Source organism: Scyliorhinus canicula, chromosome 1 (assembly GCF_902713615.1).
Source record: "Scyliorhinus canicula chromosome 1, sScyCan1.1, whole genome shotgun sequence".
NCBI lineage: Eukaryota > Metazoa > Chordata > Chondrichthyes > Carcharhiniformes > Scyliorhinidae > Scyliorhinus > Scyliorhinus canicula.
Window position 1 is genome coordinate 83,845,395 of NC_052146.1, and position 19,167 is coordinate 83,864,561.

At 47.7% G+C, this 19,167-nt stretch overlaps 1 protein-coding gene across 1 annotated transcript in view; it reads right to left on the reverse strand.

Annotated features, from left to right (window-relative positions):
- The window catches only part of LOC119964689 (tumor necrosis factor alpha-induced protein 3-like), a 125,939-nt gene extending 113,597 nt beyond the window's left edge, over positions 1-12,342 (reverse strand). Inside the window, exons 1-3 of the mRNA XM_038794539.1 lie at positions 12,241-12,342; positions 11,348-11,364; positions 7,023-7,156 (exon numbers count right to left, since the gene is read on the reverse strand). The gene's annotated coding sequence lies outside the window, so the exon portion shown is untranslated. The remainder of the gene's footprint in view (positions 1-7,022; positions 7,157-11,347; positions 11,365-12,240) is intronic.
- Positions 12,343-19,167: the final 6,825 nt, after the last annotated feature.

The following is a 19,167-nucleotide window of genomic DNA, read 5'->3' on the forward strand; positions in this document are numbered from 1 at the left end:
CCTGGAATGAGGAGCTTATTGTATGAGGAACGGTTGGGAACTCTGGGTCTGTACTGTTTGGAGTTTTGAAGAATGGGGGGGATCTTATTGAAAGTTACTGGATACTGTGAGGCCTGGATAGAATGGATGTGGAGAGGATGTTTACACTTGTAAGAAAAACTAGAACCAGAGGACACCATCTCAGACTAAAGGGATGACCCTTAAAACAGAGATGAGGAGGAATTTCTTCAGCCAGAGTGTGGTGAATCTGTGGAACTCTTGCCACAGAAGGCTGTGGGGGCCAAATCACTGAGTGTCTTTAAGACAGAGATAGATAGGTTCTTGATTAATAAGGAGATTAGGGGTTATGGGGTGAAGGCAGGAGAATGGGGATGAGAAAAATATCAGTCATGATTGAATGGCAGAGCAGACTCAATGGCCGAGTGGCCTAATTCTGCTCCTATGTCTTATTGTCTTATCGTCTTATCTCACTGAGTGTGACTGATATTTATACACAGAATTTATAAGCAGGACTTCAAATCAGAAATACAAACACTATCTGAATTTTACTTCTTCCGCACATTTAAGGTTACAAAATCCAGACAAAGCTGATTCATCCCCACAATCCAACTGTGCAATACGTTTTAGAGAACTGAAAGCGCGTTGTTCTGAGCCATGGGAAGGATCTCCCCACAACGCTGCTTCCTTCTATTATCTGTCCGCCAGCTCTGTTTGTTCCTTCTCTCCCTTCCTTGAAAAAGTCTTACAAAGACCCCATTCAGAAACAATTGCAATGTCAGGAAATCCTAAACAGTTTAAAACCTAAGCATTTCAAAACCCCACAAAGGAAGGAAAATATCTCCAAAAATCTGATTCACTTTTACTTGAGAACTGCCAGGGGCCCTTTTCAATGGTGTTAGAAATATCTGTGCTAGGAATTATCATTATCATAGAATTTACAGTGCAGAAGGAGGCCACTCAGCCCATCGAGTCTGCACTGGCTCTTGGAAAGAGCACCCTACCCGAGGTCAACACCTCCTCCCTATTCCCATAACCCAGTAACCCCACCCAACACTAAGGGCAATTTTGGACACTAAGGGCAATTTATCATAGCCAATCCACCTAACTTGCACATCTTTGGACTGTGGGAGGAAACCGGAGTACCCGGAGGAAACCCACGCACACACGGGGAGGATGTGCAGACTCCGCACAGACAGTGACCCAAGCCGGGAATCGAACCTGGGACCATGGAGCTGTGAAGCAATTGTGCTATCCACAATGCTACCGTGCTTCCTATGCTGAATTGGACCATTCAGAATCAGTGCATGGGAGCGCCAAGGAGGGGAGAGAAGGAACAAACAGAGCTGGCGGACAGATAATAGAAGGAAGCAGCGTTGTGGGGAGATATTTCAGTAAGCTCAGAGAAGGTGGTAAAAGAGGGGGAGGGGTGGCATTGTTAGTCAAGGACAGTATTGCGGTGGCAGAAAGGACGTTTGATGAGGACTCGTCTACTGAGATAGTATGGGCTGAGGTTAGAAACAGGAAAGGAGAGGTCACCCTGTTAGGGGTTTTCTATAGGCCTCTGAAAAGTTCCAGAGATGTAGAGGAAGGGATTGCAAAGATGATTCTGGATAGGAGCGAAAGTAACAGGGTAGTTATTATGGGGGACTTTAACTTTCCAAATATTGACTGGCAACGCTACAGTTCGAGTACTTTAGATGGGTCCGTTTTTGTCCAATGTGTGCCGGAGGGTTTCCTGACACTGTATGTAGATAGGCCAACGAGAGGCGAGGCCATATTGGATTTGGTACTGGGTAATGAACCAGGACAGGTGTTAGATTTGGAGGTAGGTGAGCACTTTGGTGATGGTGACCACAATTCGATAACGTTTACTTTAGTGATGGAAAGGGATAGGTATATGCCGCAGGGCAAGAGTTATATCTGGGGGAAAGGCAATTATGATGCGATGAGGCAAGACTTAGGATGCATCGAATGGGGAGGGAAATTGCAGGGGATGGGCACAATGGAAATGTGGAGCTTGTTCAAGGAACAGCTACTGCGTGTCCTTGATAAGTATGTACCTGTCAGGCAGGGAAGAAGTGGTCGAGCGAGGGAACCGTGGTTTACTAAAGTAGTTGAAACACTTGTCAAGCGGAAGAAGGAGGCTTATGTAAAGATGAGACGTGAAGGTTCAATTAGGGCGCTCGAGAGTTATAAGTTAGCTAGGAAGGACCTAAAGAGAGAGCTAAGAAGAGCCAGGAGGGGACATGAGAAGTCTTTGGCAGGTATGATCAAGGATAACCCTAAAGCTTTCTATAGATATGTTAGGAATAAAAGAATGACTAGGGTAAGAGTAGGGCCAGTCAAGGACAGTAGTGGGAAATTGTGCGAGGAGATAGGAGAGGTGCTAAATGAATATTTTTCGTCAGTATTTACGCAGGAAAAAGACAATGTTGTCGAGGAGAATACTGAGATACAGGCTACTAGACTAGAAGGGCTTGAGGTTCATAAGGAGGAGGTGTTAGGTCTTTAAGTCATCTTTGTCTACAGGAATAGTGCCAGAAGACTGGAGGATAGCAAATGTTGTCCCATTGTTCAAGAAGGGGAGTAGAGACAACCCAGGTAACTATAGACCAGTGAGCCTTACTTCTGTTGTGGACAAAGTCTTGGAAAGGTTTATAAGAGATAGGATGTATAATCATCTGAAAAGGAATAATTTGATTAGAGATAGTCAACACGGTTTTGTGAAGGATAGGCCGTGCCTCACAAACCTTATTGAGGTCTTTGAGAAGGTGACCAAACAGGTGGATGAGGGTAAAGCAGTTGATGTAGTGTATATGGATTTCCGTAAAACGTTTGATAAGGTTCCTCGCAGTAGGCTCTTGCAGAAAATACGAAGGCATGGGATTCAGGGTAATTTAGCAGTTTGGATCAGAAGTTGGCTAGCTGGAAGAAGACAAATGGTGGTGGTTGATGGGAAATAGTCAGACTGGAGTCCAGTTACTAGTGGTGTACCACAAGGATCTGTTTTGGGGCCGCTGCTGTTTGTCATTTTTATAAGTGACCTGGAGGAGTGCATAGAAGGATGGGTGAGTAAATTTGCAGATGACACTAAAGTGGGTGGAGTTGTGGACAGTGCGGAAGGATGTTGCAGGTGACAGAGGGACATAGATAAGCTGCAGAGCTGGGCTGAGAGGTGGCAAATGGAGTTTAATGCAGAAACATGTGAGGTGATATTGGAAGGAATAACAGGAAGACAGAATACTGCACTAATGGTAAGATTCTTGGTAGTGTGGATGAGTAGAGAGATCTCGGTGTCCATGTACATGGATCCCTGAAAGTTGCCACCCAGGTTGAGAGGGTTGTTAAGAAGGCGTACAGTGTGTTAGCTTTTATTGGTAGAGGGATTGAGTTTCGGAGCCATGAGGTCATGTTGCAGTTTTACAAAACTCTGGTGCGGCTGCATTTGGAGTATTGCATGCAATTCTGGTCGCCGCATTATAGGAAGGATGTGGAAGCATTGGAAAGGGTGCAGAGGAGATTTACAAGAATGTTGCCTGGTATGGAGGGAAGATCTTATGAGGGAAGGCTGAGGGACTTGAGGCTGTTTTCGTTAGAGAGAAGATGTTTAAGAGGTAACTTAATTGAGGCATACAAGATGATCAGAGGATTAGATAGGGTGGACAGTGAGAGCTTTTTTCCTCGGATGGTGTTGTCTAGCACAGAGGGGACATAGCTTTAAATTGAGGGGAGATAGATACAGGACAGATGTCAGAGGTAGGTTCTTTACTCAGAGGGCGTGGAGTGCCCTGCCTGTAACAGTAGTCGACTCGCCAACACTAAGGGCATTCAAATGGTCATTGGATAGGGACATATGGATGATAAGGGAATTGTGTAGATGGGCTTTAGAGTGGCTTCACAGGTTGGTGCAACATCGAGGGCCGAAGGGCCTCTACTGCACTGTAATGTTCTATGTTCTAAGGGCATTAACCGGACTGTGAAAGTCCAGGGCCGGGATTCTCCCCTACCCGGCGGGGCGGGGGGTCCCGGCGTAGCAGAGTGGCGCCAACCACTCCGGCGTCGGGCCTCCCCAAAGGTGCGAAATTCTCCACACCTTTGGGGGCTGGGCCCACGCCGGACTGGTTGGCGCCACGCCGACTGGCGCCAAAACCGGCACCAGCGGCCTTTGACGCCCGCCGCCTGGCGTCAGGGCTGGCCGAAAGGCCTTCGCCAGTTCGCGCATGCGCCGGTGGTGATGTCAGCATGCGCGCTGGGGATTCTCTTCTGCCTCCGTCATGGTGGAGGCCGTTGCGGCGGTGGAAGAAAAAGAGTGCCCCCACGGCACTGGCCCGCCCGCCGATCGGTGGGCCATGATCGCGGGCCTGGCCACCGTGGGGGCACCCCCCGGGGTCCGATCGCCCCATGCCCCCCCGGGGGCCCACTCCCGCTGCCATCCCGCCGCCACCAGAGGTGGTTGAAACCACGGCGGCGGGAGAGGACTCTCAGCGGTGGGCCTTCGGCCCATCACGGGCCGGAGAATCGCCGCGGGGGGCTCGCCAATCAGCGCGGAGGGCACGCCGATCGGCGGGGCGTGATTCCCGCCCCCGCCAATTCCCGGGTGGCGGAGAATTTCTGCCATGGCGGGGGCGGGATTTTCGCAGGCCCCGGGCGATTCTCCGACCCTGCGGGGGGGTTGGAGAATTTCGCCCCAGATGTGGGTTGAAGAAATTTGATGTTGTTAGGGTAGGGCGAGGGCTGAGGGTTAATATTGGGCTTTGATTTTGGGTTGATTCTGTGACGTTGATGGTTCTTTCAGTTGAAGTAGTGTATATTTTTTCAATGGGAAATATACATAATGGAATTGCTGGAGTGAGTGAGGAATTTTCATTGATTGATACTATCTTTAGTCATCTTTAGTGGTGCTCCCTGAGTTCAAGGCGCATAATCAATAGTTGTGAATGTAACTACTGGAGGACTCAAAGATATATATTTGGAGAGATAATTGGAAACTGATTGACCGTGTTGGAAGTAGGAAGCAATTGATAAAGTACAGTAACTAATGAGCATTTCTGATTATTTATTGCTATGTTTTTGCTAGTGTATGTGGATGACTATAAATATGCCCATGTTAGTAATTTACAAATGTGACATACTCTAGCTGCATAATTGCGAGATTATAAACATTTACACTGACCACAGACATATCAATGATTATTCTCCTATCAGTTGACTGTAATAAGCAGCAATGGCCAACTCTACAATAATAAATGGACCTTCAGGGGCTGGATAGTCCATTCCCAATGGTAATTATAGCTTATAACAATGGTTATGATTGACAATGATAATATTTTGACGGTAAATATGTACGTGGTGACTGAGATATATGGTCCATATCAGACCATATTTAGATAATAAAATGTACAAAATAGCATCTCGGCGATTCTCCAAGAAGTCCAAAGCAAAAACAGTTGTGGAAAAGTTCAATAGGTCAGGCAGCATCTGTGGAGAGCTTAACAGCTTACATTTCAGGAAAAGTGGATCAGGCAACAATGATTCAAGACCCTGACAGAAGGAAAAAAAGCAGGTTGACAGTATAGACCTCTGCAGGAGCACAGTATTCCCACAGAGAACAATTTCCTATCACAAGCACCAGCTCCTCCATCCATAGAAATGCCCAAAAACTGTTGACAATTTTGGCCTACTCTTTAGTTCAGAGAAGGCATCACCAATCTCTCATTTCAGCCCACAGTTGGTTTGGAAGATTTCATACTGAATGAAACACTGAAAGAAAAATGCTCCCAGCGACTTTAATGACCAAAACCCAATGCCATTGAAAGTGGTGGAGTTAATTGGTTAACAATACACTGGAAGGCAGAAGTGGCCACCAACATTAGATGTTTGTTCTTTGTGACCTTAGGGCAAGGGATAAGTTGCTGAAAACAGTTGAAAGAGTTGGCCCAAACAATGGACATATGCCTGGCCTGAACTGTGAACAATCAACTCCTCTCACAGATGGGTGTCTGGTTGCTGTGGAAGGTGAAGGGATGTGGAGATAAACTTGAAACAATGAGAGTTGAATGAATGAGGCTGTGAGGAGGGAACAGCATTCTTTCATAGTTAATATTGTAGTTTGTTTTTCTGATAGTGATTGTTCAAACAACAGACGTGTGTTGATTGAGAGAACACAATTGAGTAAGTGTCCAGCTGTCCGTGTCAATGTTTTATTTAAATAGATGAATATTGAATGGCTGCAAGTTATAAACACCACAAGAATAATGTTGATATTGACATTATAACAAATTCTCTATCCTTGACAAATCAAAGGTGATAGATTTTGGAATAAAATAATAGTTATTTTGTCTTTAAAAATTAAATTACTATTGTTGCTGAAGAGATGGAAGGATGTTGTTATAATTTACAACATTTTTTTCTTTTAACACGGTATCTGATCAAAACCTTGACGTTTTCTTGAACTAAACTAAAATGATCACAGCCAATCATTGCCAGTGTTTATTCTGAGTATTTATTAAGCTTGACCTGACCAAAGCCTCTGGAGTAAATACACGTTACGATAAATTATTGTATCTCTCTTAGAGCAGCAGACTGGATAGAATGTCTGGACAATTTCAGTATATTTATGTTTATCACACAATTCAAAACAATGCTTCAAATAAATAGCTAAAATTCTTGGAATAAACTTGTTCAAATTTTGAAGAGCCCTGCATAAAAGTCCAAAACTTGCAGCTTTCCAGTTGAACCTTTTTGTAACATTAGCGATTGAGATAGTAAAATGGAAAGAGACAAATTAGAATAATTTTTTGTTGTTTCATATATTAATTAAACTTTCTTGTAAAAAACACATTCTGAACAGACTATAAAAATAAGGAGACCAGAGAATGCTAGAAATACTCATCAGGTCGGTCAGCATCTATCACAAGAGGAACAGAATAAACTTTTCGAGTTAACGTAGACTCTTCGTCAGAACTCTGTTCTATGGTAAATGGTATCCTAAAATACTCAGATTCAGTATCTGACATCCCTACCTCGGCTTGATGTGCAGCAGTGAGACGTTCGCCAGATAGTGACCCAAAGTCCTGTGCTGGTGGAAGGTTCAGGTGATAGCTGTGATGCATCATCAATGTCCTCCAGTAACACCTCTTCTGAACTGGCATCCTGGCTTAGAACATAGAACATAACAGCGCAGTACAGGCCCTTCGGCCCACGATGTTGCGCTGTCCTGTGAAACCCCTCTAAAGTCCCTCTACACTATTCCCTTATCGTCCATATGCCTATCTAATGACCATTTGAATGCGTTTAGTGTTGGCGAGTCCACTACTTTTGCAGGCAGGGCATTCCACGCCCTTACTACTCTGAGTAAAGAACCTACCTCTGACATCTATATCTATCTCCCCTCAATTTAAAGCTATGTCCCCTCGTGCTGGACATCACCATCCGAGGAAAAAGGCTCTCACTGTCCACCCTATCTAATCCTCTGATCATCTTGTATGCCTCAATTAAGTCACCTCTTAACCTTCTTCTCTCTAACGAAAACAGCCTCAAGTCCTTCAGCCTTTCCTCATATGATCTTTCCTCCATACCAGGCAACATTCTTGTAAATCTCCTCTGTACCCTTTCCAATGCTTCCACATCCTTCCTATAATGTGGCGACCAGAACTGCACACAATACTCCAAATGCGGCCGCACCAGAGTTTTGTACAACTGCAACATGACCTCATGGCTCTGAAACTCAATTCCTCTACCAATAAAAGCTAACACACCGTACGCCTTCTTAACAACCCTCTCAACCTGGGTGGCAACTTTCAGGGCTCTATGGACATGGACACCGAGATCTCTCTGCTCGTCCACACTACCAAGAATCTTACCATTAGCCCAGTACTCTGCCTTTCTGTTATTCCTTCCAAAATGAATCACCTCACTTTTCTGCATTAAACTCCATTTGCCACCTGTCAGCCCAGCTCTGCAGCTTATCTATGTCCCTCTGTAACTTGTAACATCCTTCTGCACTGTCCACAACTCCACCGACTTTAGTGTCATCTGCAAATTTACTCACCCATCCTTCTACGCCCTCCTCCAGGTCAATTATAAAAATGACAAACAGCAACGGCCCCAAAACAGATCCTTGTGGCACACCACTAGTAACTGGACACCAGTCAGAGCATTTCCCATCAACCACCACTCTTTGTCTTCTATCAGCTAGCCAATTTCTGATCCAAACTGCTAAATCACCCTGAATCCCATGCCTCTGTATTTTCTGCAATAGCCTACCGTGGGGAACCTTATCAAACGCTTTACTGAAATCCATATACACTACATCAACTGCTTTACCCTCATCCACCTGTTTGGTCACCTTCTCGAAGAACTCAATGAGGTTTGTGAGGCACGACCTACCCTTCACAAAACCATGTTGACTATCTCTAATCGATTATACATCCTATCTCTTATAAACCTTTCCAAGACTTTTCCCACAACAGAAGTAAGGCTCACTGGCCTATAGTTACCGGGGTTATCTCTACTCCCCTTCTTGTACAAGGGGACGACATTTGCTATCCTCCAGTCCTCTGGCACTATTCCTGTAGACAAAGATCACTTAAAGATCAAAGCCAAAGGCTCAGCAATCTCCTCCCTAGCTTCCCAGAGAATCCTAGGATAAATCCCATCCGGCCCAGGGGACTTATCTATTTTCACACTTTCGTGCACTTGCACTTGGTGCAGGTTCTCTGCTTGTGGATAGTACAGGCTGTTTGGGTGATTATCGTGTAAAGAAAGGGACATGGTGCTAGTGCATGACAAGGGAAAAGTTCTGGGAGAGACAGAACTCATGTGAGTTTATGGAGATAGATGAAAGTGCAGAGGCTCCTCACTTTTCTCGCTTCTGCCCACCTTGCTGTCTGCACAGGCTGTCTCCTGCTGCTTCCCTGCAAGCTCTTGTGCTCTCTCCCCGTACGGAGTGAGGATCTGGACTGCCAACACTCCATTTCCCATCTTTGCTCACTCATGGCAATTGTGAGCCAGCTTCTCCTGCAGAAAGGCAGATGGGAAGGTCACTACCAGGCCGCACGCCACGTCAGATGGCAATGGTGCCTGGCATGTGTGGGCGCTGAGCATGAGCAGGGATGAATGATGAGGAGAGGAGATTCAGAAGAGATGAGGAAGCATATGAGAGTTTGAGTGTGATGTCTAGTGAGGTGCCAGCAAGTGGGGTTCAAGTGGCATAGTGAGGGGTGTGTGAGTGGGAGAGATAAGACAAGAAGTACTTACCCTGGCAGCATGGAGGAGGCCATCCATCTTTTTTGAGAACTGTTCCCCCATCCTCTTTTAAAGTGTGCTGGCACTAACCAGCGTGGCCACCATCTCACAGGCGGAGTTAGTCACCTTGCGAATCAGATGCATCGCACCATGGGTGCAGCATTTTTCCCGTGAAAACTAGTTTTGTCCCAAGTGTCTACAATTCCTGCCTAGATCGTGGTGACGGGGCTGACTGGATTTGCTCCAGGTTTTGCCCCAAATATGACAATTTTGGGAAGATTCTTCCGCTATACTTCATCCATGCCAACCCGTGATCCTCACATACCACCTTACCCCCTTACCCCCTTCCTGCCAACTCACCTAATATCTTTTGACACTTCCTGGACAGCCCTGAGAGCTTTCACTATTCCTGGACAGTTCCAATGAGTTTGTGCGTAAAACGTGTACAATCAAGTTTAATTCTAACAATCCCAAAGGATGCCTGATCTCTCCCAAAGGTGTTTGGGGACTCTATCCAAAAGGGGTAACTAACCTCTCCAGACGGCCTGGCAGTGCAAAGAATCCATCAAGTTCAGACCTCCTGGTCTGTTTTGTGCACTCTGGGCTTCATGCAGCTAGGATTTAAAACTCAGAGGTCAGTGAGTTCAGCTGGTGATTCAAATGGGCACCTGCTTCCACGATTTGTGCCTGTGGCAACCCCAGGCCCGACTGCAGTCCCTGTCCATGCAAAGATAACACTGTCATGTTCGAGGTGGAACTGAGGAAATTCGACCATTTTTCACTGCGATGGAGAGAGTGAAAATCTGGGCTAGGTGAGTATTGTACAAATGGAATCATGGCTGACACACTGATCATATTATAACAGGGCCAGGAAGTTGAAACTTTCCGGATCTTGCACCTGTGAATGTGCCACCAACGCAGTTACACCTCCGCGCCCCCCCCCCCCCCCCCCACCCCCAACCCCCTCACCTCAATGCAAATTTGAAACTTGACCCCCCCATTAACGTTTGCTAAACAAAATCTGGAGTAAATCTTCTTGTTCTCCTTAGATATAAATCATGCTGAGGTAATAATTCAATCTGTGTAAGCAAAGGCTTAATCTCTCTTTAAAAGGCTGAAAAGTGAATGTTGAAGAAGCACTGTGAAAGAGATTGGATGTATCCAACTTGTTTGCCAGTGATAGTCATGTGTCAGAAGTAGGCCACAGCAATAATCTGTATTTAACATTGTCAGTAAATCATTTTCTATTGTGAACTTTTACAGGTACCTTCAAAGGCACCCTTCTAACAAAGGTCATTCACTGCTGTAAACCAGGTTTAATGATTACAACAGAAATAATATAAGAATAAAGAAGCCTTCGAACCCTCTTGTAAATTTTATCGTTTCTCCTCAATGGCTGAAGAAGGCTTTGTGTCTAGTAATAAACTAGAAAGGCATTGTTATTTTTTTACTTTTTAGCTGATGTAATAAGAGGATCCTTTAATCAAATAAACAATACAGCAACTAAGATAAACGTTCAGCTCGGAGTCTCTCTGCATTGTACTTTGACTCTATCTTGGTTGAATTCTTGCTTTATGCAGACAGCTTACATCCTTGGTCTTAGTTTCTGTGAGGTTGTCCTGTGTTAAAGACTTTATTAAACGAGTGAATGAACCACACAAAACAAAAGAGAGGGAGTATTTCAGAAAGAAAAAGCAATTCAAAGGACAAAGAAAGAGCAGAAAAGACACCATTGTCATGGAGAAGTTTAAACCACAAACGGGAACAGAAGTGATTCAGTGAGAAGTATGTTTGCTTCAACCACAAAGGGCAATGTATTAAGGAACTAACTGGATTTTCCCACTTTTATGCTTTTGTTGCATGGGCTGGTTCATGCTCCATACATTTTAGTCAAAGTTGAATTCTCTGAATCTGCATTTAGCCAATTTTTGGTGCTTTTTCTACACTTTATGTAGCCAGTATTATTTGACACATGGGGTGTTTTTAAAACAAGCTCATGTGCATTGGATGAAAATAAACTTTGTTTCAGAGATGGTGATGTCCCAAACCAATATTCAGATTTGATCTTTTTAAAACAGTTTTATATTGATTTAAAACTTACAACAGGAACATTCAGATCTGTAAAAAAATATTGAAATGGAGAAGATTTAGAGGGTTTACAAATCCACAATACACTCACTACATAAAAATCCTGTACAGTTTTTCACAAAATCTATTAAAATATTAATTATAACTCTGAATTAAGTAGCACCAGCCTCAGAAAAATGTCCAGAAAACCCATTGGCCATGTTCCAGTTGCGCTGCCAGATAATTGGACCAATCTCAAGAGTGTTTTATTCTTTCTAGTTAAAGCATTTAGGTCAAGGGAGGAAACAATTTCACCACTTCCATGACTCACAGGGACTTCATCGTCCCATTACAAAGCTGAAGAGTCTTTAAATAGACATAGGATTTACAGTGCAGAAGGAGGCCGGTTGACCCATCGAGTCTGCACCAGCCCTTGGAAAGAGCACCATACTTAAGCCCACACCTCCGCCCCATACCTGTAACCAAGCAACCCCGCCCAACCCCTTTGGACACTAAGGGCAGTTTTGCAGGGCCAATCCACCTAACCTGCAGGTCTTTGAAGATCTTTTCTTCAGTAATTTTCACTTGATTTCTGCAAAAACAGCAAATCAGTTGAGATGGAACGGAAACCTTCATTCCCTTTCTTTGGATCAGTTTGTAATAATTAATAATAACTCATTAATAATTATCTTTAATATAATATATTATACTTTAATAAGTAACTTTGCCAGACAATTTAAATTAAATCATAATGCATGTAGATTTTAAACCTTCAATTAATAATGGCTGGCAGAAATCAATAACTTTCTTTGAGGGTTAAAAGCAGAAGCTCATGTTGGATGATAACATGCAGCATAGAAACTTCACCAGCTTGTTAGTTATCTGATTCCAAAGAGTTAGGTCACTGCTCAGTTTCCTCCCACTTACCCAATAGTTTTTCGACGGATCTTTTGGGGCTTTCAATAACTTTCCTTCTTTTTCTGCTGCTGGTGATGTAAAAAGAGGCAGAAGCCCACAGAATATCAGGCTAATGGCATCACACTTTGCAGGATCCAAGATGTAAGATCTCAAAGTTATTCTGCTTTTTCAAAAGATTACAGAATTATTCATTCTCCTCCACAGGATTTAAAGGAATTACTGCGCTCAACAAGAATTAAAGGTTTACCCGTACTTTGAATCATAAAAGAGGTTAATTTGTACCTGAAATTTCCCTTCAGGGAAAATATTTCTTCTGTTTAACTGCAGAAGCCTTTTTGGAGGCATTGTGATGAATGCAAAATTAGAAAAACGGGCCGGGATTTTGCCATCCATCTTTGTCTTGAGCGCAAACGGTGACGTGGGTGTAAAATCCCGCAAGAGTCAGAAAATCGCACTGGAAAGATCCCGTCTTCAGATTTTAAATAGACTTTATGTAAAAAAATAGATGAAGTTCACTCAGGGGTTATGATTCTGTCAAACTGGGGTTCCCTCGTGTGAAGATAGATTGCCAGTCCCAGTAGATGCCTGGAGATTGTCACCAATGGAGCTTCCGAATGGAGGGAATTGTGACCGGACCAATCTTTCTTGTCTCAGTCCCTCGGCGGGAAAAAAAACGTGAAGCTAGCACAATGGCTGCTGTGGGGATCTGAGGAGAAGAGTAGCCATCTTCACTCCCAGGCAATGAGCCCGGGGGCACAGGGGTTGCTGCCCCGGTGCTCGGGGGGTGGTGGGCGAGCCTCCGGGGTGGAGGGGGCAGCCTAGGTCGGGGTGGGCCTCCATTGGTGTGCGGGGGGCGTGCCAACCCTGGGCTGGGGGGATGGGGGGGGGGGGCCGGGGAGGGTGATTCCAATAGGGAATTGGAAATTGTAGTTAAGTGAGCACCTCACAGCTCCGAAGTAAATTCCCGTCGGTAGGCAGGACATGTAGCATGTAGGGGTTATTGCCTAGCATCCCACTCAGACCCTGATGCCTGGACACTGTGCCTGAGCACTGGAGGAAGCGACAACACGGATGTAGCGATAAACATCCAAACACCCAAGGGCTGGGCCTCAGCACTGGTGACATCTCCACGACCAGAGGGTGGGCGTGTGCACTGGAATGGGACCATCACCAGGTCCAGTTAAAGGATCGTGCATGTGTCTGGGGTACAGGTGTGAGGTCCAGTGACCAGGGGCCCCCATTATGGCTGGGTGTACCTGGGCTGCGCACAGGTGGCAGGGAATGGGGAGGGGGGGAGTAATGGGGGAATAGTGGGTCGTGGGATGGAAGACACCGCTGGTTGTCAGTCTCACACCCTCTCCAATTCCTCACAGATATTACACAAAATGGATTCCGCAGGAAGTTTCGTCTCAACAAGGACACCGCCCGGCACCTGTGCCATGTCCTCGTGGACTTGGCACCACGTGAAGGAGGAGGATGCCTACTCCCGGTGGCCGTCAAGGTCACCATAGCCCTGAATGTTTACGCCTCGGGATCATAGATCATAGAATTTACAGTGCAGAAGGAGGCCATTTGGCCCATCGAGTCTGCACCGGCTCTTGGAAAGAGCACCCTACCCCAGGTCCACACCTCCACCCTATCCCCATAACCCAGTAACCCCACCCAACACTAAGGGCAATTTTGGGCGCTAATGGAAATTTATCATGGCCAATCCACCTAACCTGCACATCTTTGGACTGTGGGAGGAAACCGGAGCACCCGGAGGAAACCCACGCACACACGGGGAGGATGTGCAGACTCCGCACAGACAGTGACCCAAGCCGGAATCGAACCTGGGACCCTGGAGCTGTGAAGCAATTGTGGTATACATAATGCTACCGTGCTGCCCAAGATCATTCCAGATCTTGAGCAGGGACTTGTGCAGCATCTCACAAGATATAGCCCACAAGTGCATCCTCCAGGTCACTGATGCCCTGTTGCCCAGGCAGCTAACTATATAAACGTTGACATGGACCAGGCCCAACAAATGCCCGGGCATCAGGATTCTTCGCCATCGCCGGGATGCCCTACGCGTGTGCACGCTTCCCAGAGACTGTACACGACAGCTACATCCTGGGGGCAGTCATACATTCCCAGCCACCCCAGGATGATTGGTTGGCTCTTGGGGGTAAGGGGTACCCACTGAGGACCTGGCTCATGATGACAGAATGGAGGACGGTGACCGATGCGGAGACCCGATACAACGAGGCCCATGCATCGGACTCCTCAAAATGCGGTTCCGATGCCTTGACCACTCTGGTGGTGCACTGGAGTACACCGCCTGGAGGGTCACCCACCTTGGGTGGTCTGCCTCTTCCACAACCTGGCACCGCAAGGGGCCGACGTGCTGGAGATGGAGGGGGGGGGGGGACATGTGGCCACCAAGGAGGAGAAGGACGAGGGGGTGCCGGACCATGAGGAGCTGGAGGACGAGCCCGGGGAGGACCCACAAAACAGCCAGAGGATGGAGGACAGGCAGTAGCTGAGAGGGTTTGGCAAGCACGGAGAGCCAGGAGACCCTCATCTTTGCCCGCTTCACATAGTATGTGGTCTCATCTGTCATCACATTCCCCCTCTGTGGTAGTTTGTGTGGAGGTATTACGGTACCTAGTAATGCTGGAACACCATTGGTAGATAATGTATGCTTTCCATTGGTCGAGCCTGTATGGTAGCTCCGCCTTGCAAGGCGGGGTATAAGAGCCCGTGCTGTCCCAGCAGCTTTATTTCTGTACCTGGGCTGCTGGGGGAAACAGCTAGCTTATTAAAGCCTTCAGTTGTACTCCAACCCCGCTTTAGTAGTCATTGATTGTGCATCAATTTAATAAGCTAGATTTAAAGAATAGAGCTCCGAATCAAGCCAGAGTGTCTGCAACTCAGCCCCCACGCAGTAAACGCGGCGGCGGCTTTCAAGCACTGGCTGGCGTGCTTCAACGGCTACCTCGGAACGGCAGCAAACACACCCACAAGAGAACAGAAACTGCAGATCCTGCACTCGAGGGCGAGCCCAGAAGTCTACATCCTCATCGAGGACGCGGACGACATAGATGCCGCGATGGAGTTGTTGAAAGGACATTACATTCGCCCTGTAAATCAGGTCTACGCCCGGCATCTACCAGCAACGAGGCGACAAATCCCCGGTGAGTCACAGGAAGAATACTACCGTGCGCTCCTCGTGTTGGGGAGAAACTGCAGCTGCTCGCAAGTTTCAGCAAACGACCACACTGAACTGTTGATTCGGGACGCTTTCGTTGCGGGTATGCTGTCCTCTCAAATCCGCCAGCGTTTGCTGGAGACAGAAACTCAAGGCCTCAAGGAGGCTCGGGCCCTTGCCGGCTCCCTGGATGTGGCCTCCCGAAACGACAGCACCTACGCCCCCAACCGCACGGCACCCCCCTGGGCAGTGTGGAATCCCTCTGCGGCCGACTCCGAGGCAATGCCCCACACTCCCCCACAAGCTTGCGCTGCAAGACGGCCCAGCAACCCCGGGGGGCCCCGCTGCTATTTTTGAGGGCAAGCCAAAAACCCCCGACAGCGCTGCCCAGCCCGTTCGTCCACCTGTAAAGGGTGCGGCAAAAAGGGCCATTTTGTGGCGGTATGCCAGGCCCGGGCGGTCGCTGCGGTCACCGGAAGTGAATGTGGACCGCCACTACAACCCTCTCCACGGGCCCCGTGCGGCCAGCGAGCGCCGCCATCTTCCTCCTCCAGGGCCACGTGGGCGCCGCCATCTTGTTCTGCTGACACCGCGTGCGATGGATGGGTGCTGCCATTTTATGCACCCACAGCCATGTGCGACCAGTGGGTGCCGCCGTCTTGGATGGACTCCCAGGACCTCAGAGCAGATGACCACACACTGCCCGACGAGAACACCCAGCTGCTGCCATGCTTAGCCTCGGTGACCCTGGACCAGTCTCGGCCTCGAACACTCTCGACTGCTACCACAACGGTGCTAATCAATGGACACGAGACGTCCTGCTTAATCGACTCTGGGAGCACGGAGAGCTTCATACACCCCGACACGGTAAGGCGCTGTTCTCTCCCCGTCCACCCCGTTAAGCAAAAAATCTCCCTGGCCTCAGGTTCCCACTCAGTAGAGATAAAGGGGTTCTGTGTAGCAAACCTCACGGTCCAGGGAAGGGAGTTCAGAAATTACCGGCTCTACATCCTTCCCCACCTCTGCACAGCCACACTCCTAGGGTTAGACTTCCAATGCAACCTCCAAAGTCTAACTTTCAAATTTGGCGGCCCTATACCACCTCTCACTGTCTGCAGCCTCGCGACCCTCAAGGTCGACCCGCCTTCCTTGTTTGCGAATCTCACCCCGGATTGCAAACCCGTCGCCACCAGGAGCAGACGGTACAGTGTCCAGGACCTGATCTTTATTAGGTCGGACGTCCAATGGCTACTGACGGAAGGAGTCATTGAAGCTAACAACAGTCCCTGGAGAGCTCAAGTAGTGGTGGTAAAGACCGGGGAGAAGAATAGGATGGTCATCAACTACAGTCAGACCATCAACAGGTTTACGCAGCTGGACGCGTACCCTCTCCCCCGCATATCCGACCTGGTAAACAGGATCGCGCAATACAAGGTCTTCTCCACGGTGGACCTTAAGTCCACCTACCGCCAGCTCCCCATCCGCACGAGTGACCGCAAGTACACTGCCTTCGAGGCAGATGGGCGGCTCTATCATTTGTTAAGGGTTCCTTTCAGTGTCACTAATGGGGTATCGGTTTTCCAGCGAGAGATGGACCGAATGGTTGACCGATACGGTTTACGGGCAACATTCCCGTATCTTGATAATGTCACCATCTTCGGCCACGACCAGCAGGACCACGACAGCAACCTCCGAAAATTCCTCCAGACCCGCGAAAATCCTTAAACTTACGTATAACAAGGATAAATGCGTGTTTAGCACCGACCGCCTAGCCATCCTCAGCTACGTAGTGCGAAATGGAGTTATAGGCCCCGACCCGGAACGCATGCGCCCCCTTATGGAGTTCCCCCTCCCTCACTGCTCCAAGGCCCTGAAGCGCTGCCTAGGTTTTTTTTCTTACTACACCCAGTGCGTCCCCAACTATGCAGACAAGGTCCGTCCTCTGATCCAATCCACAGTTTTTCCCCTGTCGATAGAGGCCCGCCAGGCCTTCAGTCGCATCAAAGCAGATACTGCAAAGGCCACGATGCAGTCCATCGACCAGTCCCTCCCCTTCCAGCCCGAGAGCGACGCGTACGACGTAGCTCTGGCGGCCACCCTCAACCAAGCGGGCAGACCCACAGCCTTCTTCTCACGTACCCTCCATGCTTCCGAAATCCGCCACTCCTCAGTCGAAAAGGAGGCTCAGGCCATAGTAGAAGTTGTGCGACATTGGAGGCATTACCTGGCCGGCAGGAGATTCACTCTCCTCACTGACCAACGGTCAGTCGCCTTCATGTTCGATAATGCACAGTGGGGCAAGATAAAAACGATAAGATCTTGCGGTGGAGGATCGAACTCTCCGGGCGCGATTCTCCGCTCCCCACGGCGCCTGGGAGAATAGCAGGAGGGCCTCCTGACATTTTTTACGACCCCCCGCTATTCTCCCCCCCCCCACGCTCGCCCCGCTCCAAGAATCGCCGCTCGCCGTTTTTCACTGCGAACGGCGATTCTCCGAGTTGCTGCCACTTCCTCCCAGGCGGCACTGGCTGCCCTGTGGCTGACCCCCGAGTCCCTCGGGGGAACAGGACATCCCATCCGGTCTCGACTGCGTCCAACAATCTGGCCAGGTCAGCATCCCTGAATTGTGTGGCTGGTCTCCTCGGTGTTGTGGCTGCGAACTGTGTGGGGTTTGCTCTGCAGGATCGGTTTAATTGCCACTCCCCCTTGTTAGCGGGGAGCTGGCGTGCGTGGTCCTGATGAATCAGTCGGCGGGACCATCATTTGCGGCGTGAACCTGTGGGGCCTTGTTAGGTGGACCAATTAACATTCGATACCGGTGATCGGCTCGCTGAGTCGAGCGTTGGGAAGCTCGCGGCAGTTCCCGCTCACTACTACACTTAGAAACGTTTCTATTAAATTGCGCCCTGCATGACACAGTGGCTTGTGTGGTATTGCTAAATGTCAATTTCATATATTTCCATTAATTTCACTAGAACTATTTGGGGAGAATTAATGTAAAAATCAAAAGCAGGATTTAAACTCAAAATTATACTAAAATTACTGTTAAAGCTATCAAAGAATTAAAAAAAATTTTTTTAGAGTACCTAATTCATTTTTTCCAATTAAGGGGCAATTTAGCGTGGCCAATCCACCTACCCTGCACATCTTTGGGTTGTGGGACGAAACCCACGCAGACACGGGGAGAATGTGCAAACTCCACACGGACAGTGACCCAGAGCCGGGATCAAACCTGGGACTTTGGCGCCGTGAGGCAGCTGTGCTAACCACTGCGCTACTGTACTGCCCAAAGCTATCCTTAAGTTCTGGGTATTAACATCCTGTCAGGAAACCTATGGTATTGTTGCCATTAAAGCTTTTACTTGTATCCTTGTGGTTAAGATTTTCAATCTCACCATCAAAGGACATTCTAATGCATGCAGCGTATGTGCAATGAGTTTGGATTCTTCATGAGCATCACAGCAGAGAAGCTCATCTCAGGGGAAGGAGAACCTATTGGCCATTCTTGTTCACAACAGATGGATTTCCTGTCCATGAAATAAAGAATTGTTTTGATGATGGAAAGTTGGAAAGGGTCTTTCCACCCACTTGTTCATCATCTTGAAGGAAAGATGATGCACTGAGAGAAAAAAGGGAAGCAAACAATAAAGTTATTATACAGCCCTGCAGGACACCAGAATATATGAGTAAAACGTCTAAGAACATTTCCTGTGTTCGAGGATATCACTCATTTTTTGAATGAATCT